This window comes from Octopus bimaculoides, chromosome 2, assembly GCF_046866305.1.
Source record: "Octopus bimaculoides isolate indiv1 chromosome 2, ASM4686630v1, whole genome shotgun sequence".
Classification (NCBI taxonomy): domain Eukaryota; kingdom Metazoa; phylum Mollusca; class Cephalopoda; order Octopoda; family Octopodidae; genus Octopus; species Octopus bimaculoides.
Window position 1 is genome coordinate 134,439,607 of NC_142929.1, and position 11,560 is coordinate 134,451,166.

Here is an 11,560-nt window from a genome sequence, read left to right on the forward strand (position 1 = left end):
CAAAATACAAAATGGCTGATAGTTAGCAAGGTGAGACACACATAAGAAAGAAGAAGGAAACAAAGGACCACTGATGAGGTCACAGAAGTGTGACGAAAGAACTCTGGCCGAAATAAGATTAAGATTAAGATTAATGTAATATAAAGCTGAAAAAAAAAAAAAAAAAATAGAAAATTAACACCAAATATACAGTGCGTGTGTTTTTATTGGCTAAACTGGCAACATGACCATCCCCAAGTACAACAACATATATATATATATATAAATATATATATATATATATATATATATATATATATATATATATATATATATATATATATATATATATATATATATATATATATATATAAATATATATATATAAGACTCGAAGAACTAAAGGCAATTCTCCTCGAAAGACATTACCCAGCATCATTAGTTGACAATGGAATAGAACGGGCCAAGGCAATTGCTACCCATGACCTGCGAAAACCGAAACACATACACGGCACGTTAAATAGTCTCCCATATCTCTCAACACACAATCCTAGAAATGCAGAAGCTTACACAATAATATACAAAAACATCCCACTACTGAATCAAGACCCACGTCTAAAAAGAGTACTCGCAACCCATAAAATAATAAAAAGCAAAAGACAACCTAAATCCCTAAAAAACCTACTCACGAATGCAAAATTGCCCAACACAAGCCCACCACCTACTGTCAAAAAATGTGGTCGTTCCAACTGCAGGACTTGCATCCACCTCATGGAAGGAACAACATACAGATTCCAGTCGGGACACACTTTTGTCATAAAAAATAACTTCACCTGCGCATCAAAAAATTTACTTTATGCCATAAGGTGTGAAGGGTGCCACAAAGAATACATAGGGCAAACGAGCCTCACTCTCAGAGAAAGGATGACAGTCCACCGCCAACAATTGAGGGATCCCACCACAAGACAGATACCACTCAGTGGGCACTTAGATCTGTGTGCACAAAACAAGTCCCCCAAATTCCTAGTTTTCCCATTATACCAATGCTCAGACAACACCACTGACCAAACACGAATAAATAGGGAAAATAATCTTATTCAAAAATACAGGCCACAGCTCAACATACTCTAACATAAGCCCCCTCCCCAGGTGCACGCCCAAAACAAAGACACACAGATACGCAAAATCACACACATCAATACAATGCAAACCTCCGACACGAACACACTTACACACATATATACACACACACAATCACAGTATCTCCACACCAGAGCACAAACCCACATACATTTCAAGAAAAAACACATGCATATATATACTTACAATACAATTGTAGCAACCACAACCAACACCCATACACACATATGTAAACAGGTACATGCACACACCTACACACCACTCCGGCAACCACAAATCATATTCACACACGCATATTTGCATACATATGTACACACACATACAAACACCATACGCCTGTTCCCCAGTAAAAATGTCACACACACACTCAAAAGAAAAACACACACAATACAATCCCAACAATCACAACAAACACCCACAAGCACACATGCACAGAAGCATGCACACACAATGACACACCTCCCCGACAAATACAAACCACATAGACGCACTCACACAAACACACGCACACGTATACACACATATACTGTACTAACAATACAAACAAAACTAATCACTCACAATTACAGCGCACACACATGTACACATATACACCAGGAAACTACACAAACCATACCCACGTACACACACATACAAACGCATACCCAGTACCAACATACACGGAACACACATGCACATACACCTCACCTGGATAAACCCAACGTACAAGGACACCTAATAAATACAACACACACATACATGCTCACACACACATACACCCTCATGCACACACATACAGTTGCTCCCTCACACACACACGCACCACAATGACAACTCAAACACAAACATACTTAGAGACACACACAAACTCACGTACACACATATAACACCCCCACCAACACACAACACAAATAAACATACGTACACATACAGACATACACATACATATGAACCATCACACACACATACGGTTGCTTACACACACACACACACACACACCACAATGGGTATTTAAAACAACACACTCACTCAGACACAGAGAGAGACACACACACACTCACGTATACACACACTCCCACATTCACACAAAACACTCCCACGCACACACAAAGATGCACACAGATGCACACATACATACACACACAGACGCACACATATGTACACACCCTCACACATACATACGGTTGCGCTCTCTCTCACACACACACATCACAAGGACGATTAAAACAACACATACATACTCAGAAAAATAGATATACGCACAGTCTCACGTACACACACCTAACATCCCCACCGACACAAAAAACACACATACACACGCGCTCACAAACGCACTCACGCACACACACGAACAAACACACATACACACACACAACACCCTAACAAATATTAATCACACACATACACACTCACACAAACGTGCACACACATACACACACCATCCTACCATAGATAAAAAACACACACATACGTACACACCCTCACACATACATACGGTTGCTCTCACACACACACACACCACAAGGACGATCAAAACAACACATACACACTCAGACAAAGAGATATACGCACAGTCTCACGTACACACACCTAACATCCCCACCGACACAAAAAACACTCAAACACACACTCATATACACATTCCACAATAAACTCTGGGACCAATAAAAACGGCACACACACACACACACACACCCACACCCACACACACGGACACAAACACACATATATACACACACACATAGAGATGTGCACAAAACCAGTCCCAAAAACCAGTGAACCATGACAGGTTGTCGCAGACCAACCAAAGATAAAAAATCTTCTTTAACTCTTCTTCCCTCCCACCCCAGCTAGCCAGTCATACTGTCTCTTAAGACAGTAAAACATTCCCTCAATATACACAAGAGAAAAAGGCCAGGTCAGTTCCTCCTCAATTTTATTCGATTGTCAAAGAATATATATAAGAATATGTATATGTATTTTTCCATATTGTGTATTTGCATACACTGTTTTTAACACTGTTTTTAACAATTTCACCTTAATATCAGAGAATGTGTGACAATCAGTATGTAACACTACAAAGTTCATACAAAGCTTTATACTTTAAATATATTTTATCATCAAAGAATGTATATATGCATTTTAATACTCAAACTGTTTTTTAACATTTTTTATTATTCTCAAAGACTTTTGATAATCTTTTTCTAAAATAGTGAAACCAGTTAAGTAAATAAATATTTTTAAAAAATAAGTGCATTTTCAAACCTTCTTTCATATATATATATATATATATATATATATATATATATATATATATATATCAGGCTTCAAAGATTCCAAGAAGCAGACAAGTCTAGAAAAGGATATTGAAGCTTAAGGATCCTTTAAATGATCAGACATTTAGGGACACGCAAACTGAGAAATTCAAGGAGGAGGTACTACAAACTTGTAAAATAGAGGGAATTCCTGTGGAACAGCTTACTGAGTGCAACAAACCAAATCTGTGGCTGGTGAAAATCCCAACCAGATCTAAGTGGTGGAATGATGTAGATAAGGCCATTAGAGTGAAGAAACAGGCCCGGAAGGACTGGAAGAATGGTAGTAGAAGAGAACTATATCAGGTAACTAGGAGGAAGGCTAGAAGACAGGTATACTTAGCCAGGGGAGAAGCAGAAAGGAGGAAGTTTACCTGTGTTCTATGGTATGAGGACCAGAGGCTTGTGGTGTTTGGTTTACAAGGGATGATGGTTCACATACAATTAGTGGTTCTGCTAAGAAGGAGGCCTGGAAGTGCCACGATGAAAAGTTGCTAAATGTAAAAATGCATGGGAGAAGGAGATCTTGCTCAATGTGGACTAAACAGAGGTGTTGGCTATCAGATTTGACTGTAGCTTAGTTGATAAAGCAATTGAAAATATGAAGATAAGATAAGCCCCTGGCCCACCTGGAATCACCCCTGAGATGAATGTCAAAAGCATTTGGTGGAGCAAGATATGACCTATTCACCTGTATAGTTAATCTTGTTGTCCAGGAGGGTGCTGTACTGAATGATTAATGTAGCAGCATTATAGTCAACTGCCACAAGGGTAAAGGTGATACGTTAGACAGAAATAATTACTGAGGCATCAAATTGCTGGACTAAGTAATGAACGTTACAGAGAGGATCATAGCTCAATTAATTAGGAAGACAGTTAGATGTAGGTAAGATACAGTTTGGATATGTGCCAGGCAAAAGCATCACTGATGCTATCTTCCTGATGAGGCAACTGGAGGAGAAGTACTTGGCCAAAACTAAACCTCTGTATCAGGCTTTTGTTGACATGGAAAAAGACTCTAACAGGGTCTCCCACTCCCTTATCAGGTGGGCAATGCAGAGGCTAGGGATTGATGAGTGGTAGATGAGAGCCATACAAACCATGTACAGGGATGCTGTCAGTAAGGTGAAAGTCACCAATGAGTGTAGCAAGAAATTTAGTGTACAAGTAGGAATCCACTAAGGATTGGTTCTTAAACCCCTCTTGTTTATCATAGTCCTCCCAAACTACAACAGAAGAATTCAAGGTGGGCTACATTTGGGAGTTCCTCTAGGCTGATGACTTTGTTCTTATTACTGAATCCCTACCAGAACTAAAGAAGTTTCAGGTGTGGAAGCACAAACTGACATCAAAGGGCCTTAGGGTTAATTTAGCAAAGAGCAAAGCCCTAATAGGTAGGTAAACAGACAAATCCCAAATCCCTTCAAAGAGACGGCCCTCCTAGATATGTAGAAAAGATATAGGTAGAAACTCTATAAGGTGTACCAGGTGCACACTATGGATACAAGAGAGGTGCAGCAGTATCACAGGAAGTTTAACAGAGAAAATAGTTTTGGGTGTGGCAGATGTACATTTACAATAAACACTAGAAATGTACTGAAAATAGACTTCATCAAATACCTGTGGAGATACTTAAAAGTAGTTAATAGCTTCTGTTACCCAGGTGACCAAGTCAGCAATTAATGTGGATGTCCTGAAAGTGTAGATGTTAAAATAAAAATGGGCTAGACAAAGTTCAGAGAATTATTTTTTTTTGGTAATAAAGGGCCTCTCCTCTAGAATGAAGTACAGATTGTATGATGTCTGTGTGTGAATAGCCATGTTACATGGTAGTGAAACATAGTCCGTAACTTCAGAGGAGATGTGAAGACTTGAAAGAAATAAAGCTAGTATGCTTCACTGGATGAGCAATGTTAGTGTGCATGTATAACAGAATGTAAGTATCTTAAGAGAAAAATAGGATATAAGAGGCATCAGATGTAGTGTGCAAAAGTGAAGATTGCACAGGTATGGTCATGTGATGTGGATGCAGACAGCTGCATAAAGAAGTACTGATCTCTAGCATTGGAGAAAAACCATGGAGGAGGTAGACCCAGGAAGAAGTGGGATAAGGTTATGAAATATGGTCTTCAGATGTTAAGTCTCATGGAGGCGATGACAAGTGACCAGAACTTTTGGTGATTTGCTGTGCTTGAGAAGGCACGTCAAGCTAAGTAATATGTGAAAGGGACATGCCGGTGACATGTAAGAGGTACCTGTGCTTGTAGCACATAAAAGACACTCAGTACATTCAGTGGAGTGATTGGCATTAGGAAGGACATCTATCTGTAGAAACAAGCCACAGCAGACTGAAGCTTGGTGCAGCTCTCCAAACAGCTCCAGTCAAACCATCTTACCCATGCTAGCATGAAAAACAGACACTAAATGATGATGATATGATGATAGTGTTTTCATGTCTAGCAATGTAGCAATGTAGCACAAGGAGTATTTTACTCCTATTTCTAGCAACATAGCAATGTAGTGGAAGAATGGCGACATAGACTGAACCTTGGCACCACAAATCTTTTCTCCCATCCTGAACTTAGTAGTGTGAGTCACTCCACACATTCTGATCATACTCTTGTGTGTGTGTGTGTGTGTGTGTGTGTGTGTGTGTGTGTGTGTGTGTGTGTGTGTGTGCATGTGCGTGCATGTGTGTGTGTGTGTGTGCATGTGCGTGCATGTGTGTGTGTGTGTGTGTGTGTGTGTGAATACCTCTGTGTTTTTTTATCATTGACTGCTTGATTATATGTGCTTAAATACATATTTAGACAGATCTGTAAGAGTGTACATATCAGAACAAAGGTTATTTCAATAGCTGGGTGTTGATATAAACCAAGATAGGTGATTGGTCTTTATTTGAAATAGTTATGAATCATTAGAGTGGAATGTAGAAAGATCTAAAAGAAAGTTAGATAAACCTGATTAAGATAAATTGTAACACATTGGTTGAATTGTTCTTTATTCTGTACCTAAACAGGATATGTTTTCTTATTTCACCAGCATACTCATGTCATCAAAAATGCTGACAGTTTCATTAATGATAGAAAATGGCTATTCAATACAATGAAAGCAACCATTGATAAATGTCAGAAACATAGTAAATATATATGTATACACACAGAATTGAAGCACTTGAAAAATCAGATACAGTTGTAACACCTTGGTGGAAAATATCGTCCAGACTTCCCCTCCCTTATCTGGTGAACAATGTGGAAAACTAAGGATAGATGAGTGGTTAGTGAGAGCTGGTGTTGGCTAATTCCACCTGTCATCATATATGTATTTACCATAGAAATCTAAGGATAATTTAGCAGAATGCTAATGCATATACAAAAAATTAATATAAGCAGCTGGGTGTGCAAAATAATGAAACCTCCCCATGACTGAATCAAGAACCTCTCAGACTAAACATCTCATTTTGGGTGACTATCACTGATGACGTGTACGGTAATATGTGAAACAAGACATCCAGTCTGAGAGGTTCTTGATTTGGTCATGGGGAGGTTTCTTCCCTATCAGTATATGTGTATACATTTGTGCTCTTCTTACAGCACAAGGAGTATTTTACTCCTATTTCTAGCAATGTAGGTATCTCAGCACCCTTAGTCATATTTAGTATACATACATACATACACACACACACACACATACATACATAATTACACACACATACATACATGCATGCATACATACATACATACATACATACATACATACATACGTACATACATACATACATATTAGCTGCCTCTGAGGCATGATATAGTTGCAAAGATTACTTACAATGCTATCTGCATAAAGGAATGTGCTGATGTATAAATCATAAGCATGTCAGAACCAGCAGGTATTCACACCTTTAAAAACAAGGAATACAGGTGAAGCACCCCAATAAAAATATCCATTTGGTGGGACAGGGAAAAAAAGTCATGCACGTTATAGAGGTCGTCTGCCCAGCAAATGTGAATATGCAATCAAAAATGCAGGAAAAAGAGAACATTGATGGCAAATTAGCATGGAACTTACAGCTCTTATAGCCTGAATATGAATTCTCATTTCTACTTGTCATCACAGGTACATTAAGTTATAAACCAACAAATTTGCTCAAAAACCTAGAAATAATCAGTTTCATGGAGAAAGACCAAAAGAAACTGACATGGATTTTCCAAATCCAATCTATTAGTGAAAATTTGTAAGACATTCTAAAAATTATCCTTCTGAGATTCTTACATGAATAGATGCACACACTTGGGTATATGCATCAACAATTCAACCAATACAGCAACTCAACCACATATTTACAAACACTGGGAACTCTCATAACTCAAAAAGCCACGTTACTTTGTTAGTGACTGGTTTGAACTTCCTCAAGAATTTAAAATAAGCTCAAAGAAAAAGCATACATACATACATACATACATACATACGTATACACATACACACATACATACATACATGCATACATACATACATACATATACACATAATACATACATGCATAAGGAGGTCTTTATTCGTCTTCCATCTACCAAATCTACTCGCTTTGGTCGGCCCTACAGTATAGTAGAAAGCTATAAATCATCATCATCATCATCATCACCATCGTTTAATATCTGCCTTCCATGCTGGTATGGGTTTGACAGGAGCTGGCCAAGCAGAAGACTGCACCAGATTTCCTTTGGCACAATTTTTACAGCAGGATGCTCTTCCTAAAACCAACCACCCAGCAGATAGCCAGCTAGATAAACACACACACACACGTGCACACATATAAGTATATATATATATATATATATATATACTTATATGCTTAATAAAGAGAATGAATGGGAGAAAGAGAGCCTGCCTTATGTCGACCCAATAGAGGGACCAGCTATCCGAGTTGATAGTACCAGGGTAGATAAAGCAATTAAGAGTATGAAGACCGGGAAAGCCCCCGGCCCATCAGGAATCACTGCAGAGATGCTCAAAATATCTGGCAGTGTTGGCTATAGCCTAGTCACCCGTATTACGAACCAGGTGATACACGAAGGAGTCATACCCTATGACTGGTGTAGCAGCATCATAGTCAACTGCTACAAAGGTAAAGGGGACGCTTTAGATACAAATAATTACAGAGGCATCAAGCTGTTAGATCAGGTTATGAAAGTTACAGAGAGGGTCATAGCCCAACTAATTAGGGAGCGAATCAATTTAGATGAGATGCAGTTTGGGTTCGTGCCAGGTAAAAGCACTACTGATGCCTTATTTCTAGTGAGACAGTTGCAAGAGAAATACCTAGCTAAGGATAAACCTCTGTACCTGGCTTTCGTTGACATGGAGAAAGCCTTTGACAGGGTCCCCCGATCCCTTATCTGGTGGTCAATGAGGAAATTTGGGATAGAAGAATGGTTAGTGAGAGCTGTGCGAGCCATGTACAGAGATGCTGCCAGTAAGGTGAGGGTTGGAAATGAGTACAGCAATGAATTCCGGGTAGAGGTAGGGGTCCACCAAGGTTCCGTCCTCAGCCCCCTATTATTTACCATAGTCCTCCAGGCAATCACAGAGGAGTTCAAGACAGGTTGCCCCTGGGAGCTCCTCTATGCTGATGACCTTGCCCTAATTGCGGAGTCACTATCAGAACTAGAGGAGAAGTTTCAGGTGTGGAAGCAAGGTCTAGAATTGAAGGGCCTTAGAGTCAACCTAGCTAAAACCAAAATCCTAATAAGTAGGAAGGTAGATAAAACACAAACCCCTTCAGGTAGATGGCCCTGCTCAGTATGTAGAAAAGGAGTAGGTAGTAACTCTATAAGATGTACCCGGTGCAAGCTATGGACACATAAGAGGTGCAGCAACATCAAAGGCAGGTTAACTAGCAAGTTAGTTTTTGTTTGTGGCAGATGTTCAGGTGCAATAAAGACTGCAAACAAACAGGAAACAACTTCTATCTCATTCCAGGGTGAAAAACTAGAGGTAGTCGATAGCTTCCGCTATCTGGGCGACCAAGTTAGTAGTGGGGGTGGGTGCGCTGAAAGTGTAGCTGCTAGAATAAGAATAGCCTGGGCAAAGTTTAGAGAGCTCTTACCCCTGCTGGCGACAAAGGGACTCTCACTCAGAGTAAAAGGCAGACTGTATGACGCATGCGTACGAACAACCATGCTACATGGCAGTGAAACATGGGCTGTAACTGCTGAGGACATACGTAAGCTCGCAAGGAATGAAGCCAGTATGCTCCGTTGGATGTGTAATGTCAATGTGAATACCCGTCAGAGTGTAAGTATCTTGAGAGAAAAGCTGAACATTAGAAGCATCAGTTGTGGCGTGCAAGAGAGACGATTGCGCTGGTATGGACATGTGGTGAGAATGGAGGAGGATAGCTGCGTGAAAAAGTGCCACACCCTAACAGTTGAGGGAACCCGTGGAAGAGGTAGGCCCAGGAAGACCTGGGCTGAGGTGGTGAGGCAAGACCTTCGTACATTGGGCCTCACCGAGGCGATGACTACGGACCGAGACCTTTGGAAATGGGCTGTGCGTGAGAAGACCCGGCAAGCCAAGTAAGATCGTTGCCAGTGCCCCTGGACTGGTTCTTGTGCGGTTGGCACATGAGATGCACCATTTTGAGCGTGGCCGTTGCCAGTACCGCCTGACTGGCTCCTGTAGGATTTTCGAGCGAGATCGTTGCCAGTGCCCCTGGACTGGCTTGTGCGGGTGGCACATAAAAGACACCATTTCGAGCGTGGCCGTTTTCGTGCGGGTGACACGTAAAAGCACCCACTACACTCTCTGAGTGGTTGGCGTTAGGAAGGGCATCCAGCTGTAGAAACTCTGCCAAATCAGACTGGAGCCTGGTGTTGCCATCCGGTTTCACCAGTCCTCAGTCAAATCGTCCAACCCATGCTAGCATGGAAAGCGGACGTTAAACGATGATGATGATGATGATGATGATGATATATATATATATATATATATATATAAATATAGAATAGCGGTACAAGGCACCAATGTTTACTGGAAATAGCAGTCAATAATTTTATGACACGAAAGTAGAGCTTCACTGTATATATTCTGGCAAAGACGTGCGTGGGCAGCGAACATAAAAAATTTCATCTTACCTCTTGGAAGAACATTAGATAATTGGACAACCCAGAATTGGATAATCTAGTACCTAGGTTTCAGACTCTTCAAATACGTTTGTTATCGTAAATTTGATTTGAAAAAGAAGCACACTCTAAAATATTAGAACAGTAATATATATTTTTAGGAAGTTAAAATTTATGGTTGTGACCATTGGTTTTGCATCTATGAGGTGCTTAGCGGTATAGGCGACTCAGCAGATTCAGATGGCCGAAAGTACATAACCGTTCTACAACTGGAGAAAGAATTATGTCACAAGTTATGAGTAGGTGCTGAAAAGTTCCTGGCTTTAAGGGTATCATGAAAGGGTAGCATTGTTAACTTTGCAGGGGAGGCAGGACAACTATTTAGAAGATATGCAAAAAATCATGATGGTATACAATATATCTTTCTCTTTTTTTGCAGATTCAATGAATGCAGGATGGCAGCTCCTACAGAGGATTTTGGTAAGATTGAAGCACAGGTGGTCATGAAATTCCTCTTTGTGCAAGGCAAATGAGTTGTAGAAATCCATGCTAAGATGAAAGAAGTCTTGAAGGATGGCTGCCCATCTTACTCCATAGTACAAACCTGAGTGTCAAGGTTTCGGACTAGTCATCTCAAGGTCACAGATGAACCTTGGTCAGGATCTTCAACTTCTGTGACAACAGAGGGCAAAGCCGACACTGTGCACATCATGATTCTTGAGGACCACCGCATTTCTGCTAAAGTCATAGTGTAAACCCTGTGGATTTCTCACGAAAGTATTGGTACACTATCCACAACATTCTAGACATGAGAAAGCTTTTCACAAAATGGGTGCCAAAATGTTTGAATGCTGATCAGAAATGCATAAGAGTGACAACATCAAAGGTGATTTTTGGACCGTTTGCACCAGGAAATGCTGATTTTTTGCTTATATAGTCACCATGAATGAAACTTGGCTTCATCATTATGATCCCCAGACCAAACAACAATCAATGGAGTGGAATCACAGTGATTCACCATGCCCCAAG

General features: G+C 40.2%; 1 protein-coding gene across 2 annotated transcripts in view; it reads right to left on the reverse strand.

Moving 5' to 3' along the window:
- The window catches only part of LOC106883464 (cadherin-87A), a 227,101-nt gene extending 223,126 nt beyond the window's left edge, over positions 1-3,975 (reverse strand). The window contains exon 1 of one of the 2 annotated variants that reach the window (XM_089347729.1): positions 3,788-3,975. The gene's annotated coding sequence lies outside the window, so the exon portion shown is untranslated. The remainder of the gene's footprint in view (positions 1-3,787) is intronic. The other variant, XM_089347732.1, reaches the window with a different exon arrangement.
- Positions 3,976-11,560: the final 7,585 nt, after the last annotated feature.